This window comes from Amphimedon queenslandica, unplaced genomic scaffold (assembly GCF_000090795.2).
Source record: "Amphimedon queenslandica unplaced genomic scaffold, v1.1 AMPQUscaffold_13415, whole genome shotgun sequence".
Lineage (NCBI taxonomy): Eukaryota > Metazoa > Porifera > Demospongiae > Haplosclerida > Niphatidae > Amphimedon > Amphimedon queenslandica.
Genome location: NW_003546349.1, coordinates 233,499 through 241,705, shown reverse-complemented (window position 1 = coordinate 241,705; position 8,207 = coordinate 233,499).

Here is an 8,207-nt window from a genome sequence, read left to right as displayed (position 1 = left end):
CACTCACAACTGATCCTGATAAATCTGAATTACAAGTAGCTCTGGAATTTGCATCACTCGATTTCTATCCTAATATTATCAAAGTTTTTCGTGTCTTCGTAACTCTACCTGTCAGTACAGCCACAGCAGAGAGAAGCTTTAGCTGCCTAAGACGTCTCAAAACCTGGCTGCGTGCAACTATGACTGAGTCTCGACTGAGAGGTCTGGCCATGATGCACCTTCATAAGGATATTAATGTAGATCCAGCCATAGTTCTGTCAGAGTGGACAAGACAGAAAGGAAGACGAATTCTTACCAGTAACTCAATTTGGACAAATTCCTAAAATCCTAATTATAAATAAATACACTCTTAATGTCATGATACCAGAAATCTTAATTGTTAATCATGATGTTAAAGCATTAAATTACTATTGTAGAATACTTACATTGCCAAAGGATTATGATGCGCCATAGATACTCTAATATTTATGGATGCGCCATATTGCGAGGACACGCCCATTTTGCGGGTGTAAAAGTGGGCGTGGCCAAATTGGCGGCGCACTTCCCACGCCATCTTCTGTACCACCTTTCCCGTAGCCTACCCTTCCCTTTTTTCCCCCTACGCCCTTGCTTGTAGGCATCACAGAGAAGCATCCATCCATGGCACTGAGAATCAGTTTAAAAAAGTACTGAAATTATTAGAAGCTGAATGTAATGCAGAAATCAAAGCCTGTTTTACTGAAGAACTTCCTAATAACAAGAAAGACGTTGAGCCTTTATTACTTTGAGAAAAATAATGAAAGCAGTAGCTGATATTGCTGACAAGCTTAAAAATATACCTAATTTAGAATTGGAGCAAAGAGAGGCAATGCTTAATTTAGATCAAAAAACAAATTTTTCTTATACATTGTTTGTTTAATGTGACTTGTATTTCACTGCTTTTGCAATCAAAGTGATGTGTGAGTGTGGAAAACATTGGTGAATATATCAACCAAGTGTTGCTCCGTATGAATTTCATCTAACTGCATGCAGGTAGTGAAATAACCCAAAGTACATGTATAACAGAGAAAATTAAATCCTTATTGCTGTAATGGACAGGGAGAGAGTGTCAATCACTTTTAATGATCATTAGAGTTTAGCATTATTCAAACAAGTTTGACTATCATTAAGCACAGTGTCAGGAATGGCCGAAGCTGTCATAAACCTGAGGTTTTAATGCGTCTTAGGTAACCATGGATTCCCTATAGCAACTCATTAAAGTGTAGCAAAGACAAAGAAGAATATTTTTGAAACTATGGCTACAGAAAGATACATTGCTCTCTTGTTTAAAAAAGGTCCTTAAGACAGTGACTACGTTTCTTTAGCACTACTTTTGTGACATAACTAGTGTCAAAACATTTTGCTATCACAACAATAGCATTCCATCACCTGACAATAATAATATATGAAACTTATTTATTCAGGGTATTCCTTAATCAATACAGACAGGTAACAAAGAAGTAGAAGATATGTCGGAAGAGGAAGGCAAAAAGACAGATTGTGATGATGATATTTATCTAACACGGTTTGATCCTGAGGTAGCTGCAGAGCTCAAGTATCAGATCATGATTTAGAATCGGCGACGCCTGATGCTTCACCAACTTCAACTACACCTTCTGTGATGTCATGATGAAGGAAGACCTACAGGAGTAAGGAGAATTATCAAAATTGTTTGAACATGGATGTGGTTGCTGCTATGCACTGTTCTGTCACTCTTAAATAAAAACATAAAGATGTGACATACATGCCATGGCAAAGCCTTTGCAAGAGATTGCTATTATGAGTCAACTGGCATCAACTCCTACCATGGGGGATTGTTGACTGGCAAACATAGGAGACTCAAAGAGAGAAACAGGCTATTTTATACGTTTATGCATCAAGGTCATAAGGTTTTAACCAGGGGCGGATCTAGGGGTGAGCCAGGCCCACCCAAAAATTTTGTACAGTAATTTAAAATCAACTTTTTCATGTGGATGACTATGTAAACTGTGAGGCATGACTATGCAAACACTTTGTAAACCACAAAGGAGCTCATTTTAACAGCTTTAATCTTCAAAATTTTGACTTTGAATGAAGGCCTTGTTGACCACACCCAGTAATTACCACACCCAAATCATCAAGGCCCACCCAAAAATCCAATCGTAGGCCTTGTTGACCACACCCACTAATTACCACACCCAAATTATCAAGGCCCACCCAAAAATCCAATCCTAGATCCACCCATGGTTTTAACCATGAGTGACAAAACACAAAATTAATTTTGTTTTTAAACAAGATATGGACAGTACCATTTTTGGAGCTACATGCATGTGACAAAAGCAAGTTCGTTGAAAACCTACTCAATGAATGAATTAATACCAAGTCAAGAGACTTACAGTTAAATTTTATGTACTTAATTTTATTAAAGTTCATAGAAATGTTGGAAAGACACCAAACCATGCATTGACGGATGACATTCTCAGAGTTCTGTGTTCATCAGAAATTACGCTGAAGTGCAGGGAATCAGTCTTCCTAGAAAAATACCCGGAATGTAGAGCAATTACAATATGAAGTTTTTAACATGTGGTACATCTAAAAGGCAGGTATGCTTAGAGTATGCAGAATCATGTGAAGGGGTTCATGTTAAATCATGTGCTGAAACAACATTCAACATGTGGTGATGCTACCTGTTTTGTATTGGAAAAATGAAGCCTGTGCCTGACTTATTTGCCACTTGTAAAGAGAACAATGGATTTATTAGAAGTAACATGCAATGAGATGAAAGGATAAGTGAGGTAAGCTAGTATCATAATAACACAAATATTATAATTATAATTTTTAGGGAATGAAAAGGTACAAGATTGCAGAAGTCTTGTTAAATGGAAAGGGAATACTCTAAGGATAAATTAAAAGAGGCACAATAATTGTTAAAAGGGCTGAATACGGATGAGGCAAACAATAACAATCCCTCACTGACACTGTCACTTGCTGTGATAAATATTGTATCACAATATAGCTTCTATTAGTCTCAACAGGTCACATTTTAATGCTATTAAAATGTACCTAACTTAGTTACTTTTTAAGGTTCGCTATCCTTCAAGTCCACTACAAGACTGTCTAATTTACTTTTTCACTCCAAGGGTCTTTGCAGTCTCCTGTAAAGCCATGCCTCAGCAGGTTAATTTCTTGATGAATGAATCATTCAACACTGGTAAAGGGACGAATCCTGTCAAGCATGATACATTGTTATTGCAAAAATCATGGCCCTAACTCAGTCATTATCCATTTTAATGCAAACAACTGCACATTGCATAATGAAAATATTACAGATAATGAAGTATAATGCATGTTTGATAATGTTACATTTGCAACATAGTTTTTTCTTTATTTTAGTATCTCTTCTGAAAAATCCTGAGAGGACTTAATGCATCTATTGCAATATACTTTCTGCTTGAATAATTATCTCCATACTGGTACTTTCAACTTTTAGAGCAAAGATTCCGTAAAGCAGAGGTGTACTCATTAGATGACTTTGTTTAAGTTGTAGAGCAATTATCTGCCGTTAACAAAGCGGAGCCAGTAGGAAGTGAACTCATGGTTACAGAATTATAACTGGTCAAGTTACTTTCCTACATTATGCAAGAAAGTAAAGGCATCAAAGGCCTTCAACACCGTTGTAAATGCGACCTTACCTGTTTAATTGCAGCCCAACATGTTGTAGACGGTCCAGTCGCACAATTTTATTTGCTGTAAAAGGACAGTGAAATAATGGAACATGAACTACCTAATGCATTACATCCAAAGGCTTTCTCAAGTGAAAGGAAATGGTACCTTTAAAAAAGATAAGATTGTTTCGCAGATACAAATGTTAAGATGTAACCTGCCCACTTCCTAAAGCACCTCAACTAATGGCATCAATCAACACCCATTGTAGATGATCAACCAGACCTTGCATTGGAAATCAAAGTGCCCTATTCTCCAACACAATGTCTAGAACCATCTGCAACACTAAGGAAATATGTTAATTTTGGTCAATTAGGTCATCATAGAATAACTTCTCCATGCAATCAATAAACAAAGAGCATTAATGAGATTTTTGAAATGCATATGCCATTGATATCCATACAAGTAACGAACTAGTTTGTTCACAACAGGCAGACCATTGATCCCCTAAAAAGGACTGGAACTAGTTTGAACGCCAATAATTCAAACTATTGATTGAGTGCAACTGGTTTGAATGCCAAATATTCAAACTAATGATCTCCTAAAGGAAAGAAACTGGTTTGTAACAATAACCCATACAAACAACCGTTTATCAGGTATATTTCAATCATAGGGGTAGGAACAAACTAAAACTTGGGGGTCTAAGGATTATTTTTAAAAATCATATGAGCAAGATTTAACAATTGATTAGCATATACTGAAATTAATATTGTCCAATATATTGGCGTCTATGCTCATTAAATGTAACAAATTCCTTTTCAATGTCCTCAATATGTAAGTCTATAAATTCTTTGTGTGTATGAAAAATAACTACATGATTAAGACACTCTTGTAATATTGTGGAGCGCAAGTAGTTTTATGGAGATCAACATTATAATTCAGTACTTTGAGTCAGATTGAGATCTATCTTCTATGTCAGTCTCATTTATGATTAATGACATAGATTTATGTGAAGATAGCGTAGGGTGCTTAGGCTGAGGCTCTCAAAACAATTTAGTGACAGTTGCTTAGAACTGGAAGCCATTGTGTTGGTATGAATAGTGAATACATGTGCTTCCTTTACTCTTCAGTGCACTAAATATACAAACTACATTATACATGTACATTGTGATAACTAATAAGAGTGTGTGTTCTTAAGAAGTGAAGCTAGTGTATTGTTTTACGAAACAAGTCATCACAATATATGCAGCACACATAATGATTGCCAACACTAAAAAAAAAGTTAAAGTAACATTACTTTTTAAAAATTAACCAAGTTTATACGTTGTCAGATAACCATAATTTAGTTCTTTTAACTTGTATGCTGTTATTTCATTTCTCCACTGTTATATTAACCAGAATGACAGTTTAAAATAGCTAATTTTGGTTAATTTGTCTTTAGTTCGTTAATCTAACAACACAAACTTTTAATATTAACAATAGTGTTAGTTATTATAACTATTTTACAGTTACTAAAAAATGGTAAAGACAGGTACAGTTGACTGTCATTACTAAAGAATGGCTTTCGCTGGTGAAGAGGAGATGGGTGAACTAAATTCGAGGAACAAGCAATATCAAGTTTCTCTGTAGGTTTGAAGGCATAGGCCATTAAATGTTCACTGTATGAGGCTATTGTGCATTTGGACACCACAAGGTAGATTCTACCCTTGAGGCTGATGGATACGACTTTTTCCACCTTAGAAATCTCTGGTTCTCCATTTGATACATTGGTCACAAGGTGACAACTTTTATTTGAGTACTTGACACGATTTATCATGATCCATTTCAAAGTTACAACCGTGCAACTACTTATGTCAATGTAAGGTACGTCCATATTTTCTTCGATTAATGATTATATATCATCACTGTCTTCAGATAACGAGACTGTGGAGAGAATTGGTCCTCGTGTACATTCTGGTGTGAACATGGATCTGGTCTGTAAATGATAGGCAAGCCACTTTTGATGTCTCTTGGCAAGGGTATATGTTATATTCTTGAAGTTACCAGATCGTGATACACCCTTAAAGTACTTCAGTTTTTCTTTGTACCTCATTGTCCATGCTCTAACCATAGGCCTTTGTTCCTCAATCTGTTTAGGGTAGTGTATTAAGTAGTGCAGCTTAGGAATGAAGCTCTCATTGGGATATAGCTCAACAAAGAGTGAGTGGTGTTCTTCAATGAGAACCCTTAGATAAGGAAGAACTTTGTGGATAATATTAGGTGACATTACAATATTTAGTATTTTTAAGACCATTAAAAAGCATTTATAATACATGTCATCTTCAGATATCTATTATAAATGGAAAAAAACGGGTAATTAAAAGCATTTCTGAAGCAGAGTATGAAAGCTTTAACTAATCCTGAAAACAGCGTATAGGTATTTCATTTGGTTTGTTTGCTGTTTCAGCGTAGCCATAATCAAAAGCTTTTACACAATCATAATTATTCTTGTAATTTTAAGTGGCCAGCGTTAAACAAATGCTGAATTAAAAGCCTTAACTCATAAGGTAGAGAACATTCAAGCATATCTTGCATTATGTCATGGCAAAGTCCTCCTATGACAGAAAACGCTATAACATTATTTAGAATGCTCCTTTCGTTTATTCCATAATTGGTCGATTTTTCTCAAGTTGTGTCACTCATTATTTTAGTGCACATAACTTCATGCTCTTCTGGTGTTCTTGATTTAAACTTCTCTGCGGTGAAGTGTTTTCGCGAATCATCTTTTGTAGCCATACAGGAGAAACAGAAATGTCTGGCGAATGACATGCTTTGCTTAAAACCCCCAACTGTATGACTGGCTAAATAATCTGCTAAAAATGCAACTAATGCACCTTTATACATTTTTGTTCCATTTCTTAATACTTCAATTTCAGAAAGAGCAAGCTTATTGAGCTCCTCTACAAATGGTTTGAGCGCTTCGTTCATGCCATGTTGCTCTACTATTGAATAGTTAACAGCTGTTGATAAAAAAATTGACTTAAAAGACGAGCGATACTTAGGGTGTATATTGCCAATGGTAAAAAAATACACCCTATTTTATGTTTCTTAACATTGGTTCCTATGGGGTTGCATAATTCCAATTCATCATAATAGGCTATAATTTGCAAACAGCTGTTGATGTTTGCCTTATAGACACTATGGTTTTGATAAAATGAGCCATCAGAAAAATGTGAATAATGCTTTGCATTATTCTGTGCCTCAAAGGTGAGGTGTGAAGCAAAATCTTCATTTTCCAATAACATTTGTAGTGCATCGCAGAGTGATACATAATGCATTGAATCAGTGTAGAACCTTATGTCTCTTCTGCCCAAACATTTTGTCAATGTAGTAGGCAATACCAATGTTTATGGACAGGGGCTCCTTTAAAAAATATTATAGAGTTACGTATTGTATACTCATTGCACTCACCAACACTTTGAACTCCGTATTGATATACTGCTCTTGTAGGTATGCCGTCTCTAAACCAGCAAAAGGATCCTGTAGCTCATCAAATATATCAGAAATATTAATATTATGACCAGTTTCTGCTATACGCTGATGAACACCAGCATAGAGGCGTTTAAAAGTGTTGCTATAAAGAGAGTGACTGCTGCTGACTACGTCTTCAAGCACTGATTGTGGTAGTCTATTTATCTCATGAAGCCGCATTATAAAAGGAGCAGATTTATATTTTTGCTGCTCAGTATCAGCATGGAGAAGGCGTGCTATATCTGCTTCAGTCATCTCCTGTTGTATTGTGTGTAAAAGTTCCTGACTTCTTATGTCTATGTCATCTTCTTCTTCCACTTGGTAAAATTGGTAAATTTTACTAGTTTCAACTGTGTCCTCACTACAAAATTCTTCCTTCTCATTGTGTTTCTGTATACGTGAGACTTTAGAGCTGAGAATGTTTTAAAGGAACTGCAATGAAAACAGGCAATGAAGCAACAGAATACATTGAACTTTTCTTGATGTTTGGTGGATCGTAAATGCGCCAACCACTGTATTGGAGCAGAATACAAAACAGGCACATAGGACACTGGAGTTCTGTTGAATTTTGTAGCTGAAATGAACAGGCCATTATAGAAACACCTGGTTAAATTTGAAAATTATCTATAGTTTATCTGTGCATGCATAAATTATGCATAGGCTATCTGCTTAGATCATTATTGGTATATTAATTAATAATTCATTCATTCATTTCTATTATTATTAATCGATTATAGAAGTTCTTGCCCCTATATTAATAATGAGTTGCGCATGCGCATTGGTTTGCAACTTCTTGGACGAACAAAGCGTACAGCTGGAGTGGAGGGATTTAGCCATGTTGCTCTTCTAGTCTCATGTTTCATTGTATTTCCTTTGTAGTGACATATCTTTGTTACTACTTTTGTAGCCTTTTGTCCAATCATGGAAATTACTCAGGATTCATCTTGTGAAGAGGTAGCCAAGTACTTAAAAGAAGAGCTAGGTATTCTGCAGAGGTTTTGTCAGTTATTCATAGGTACGGAGGAACTTACACATTA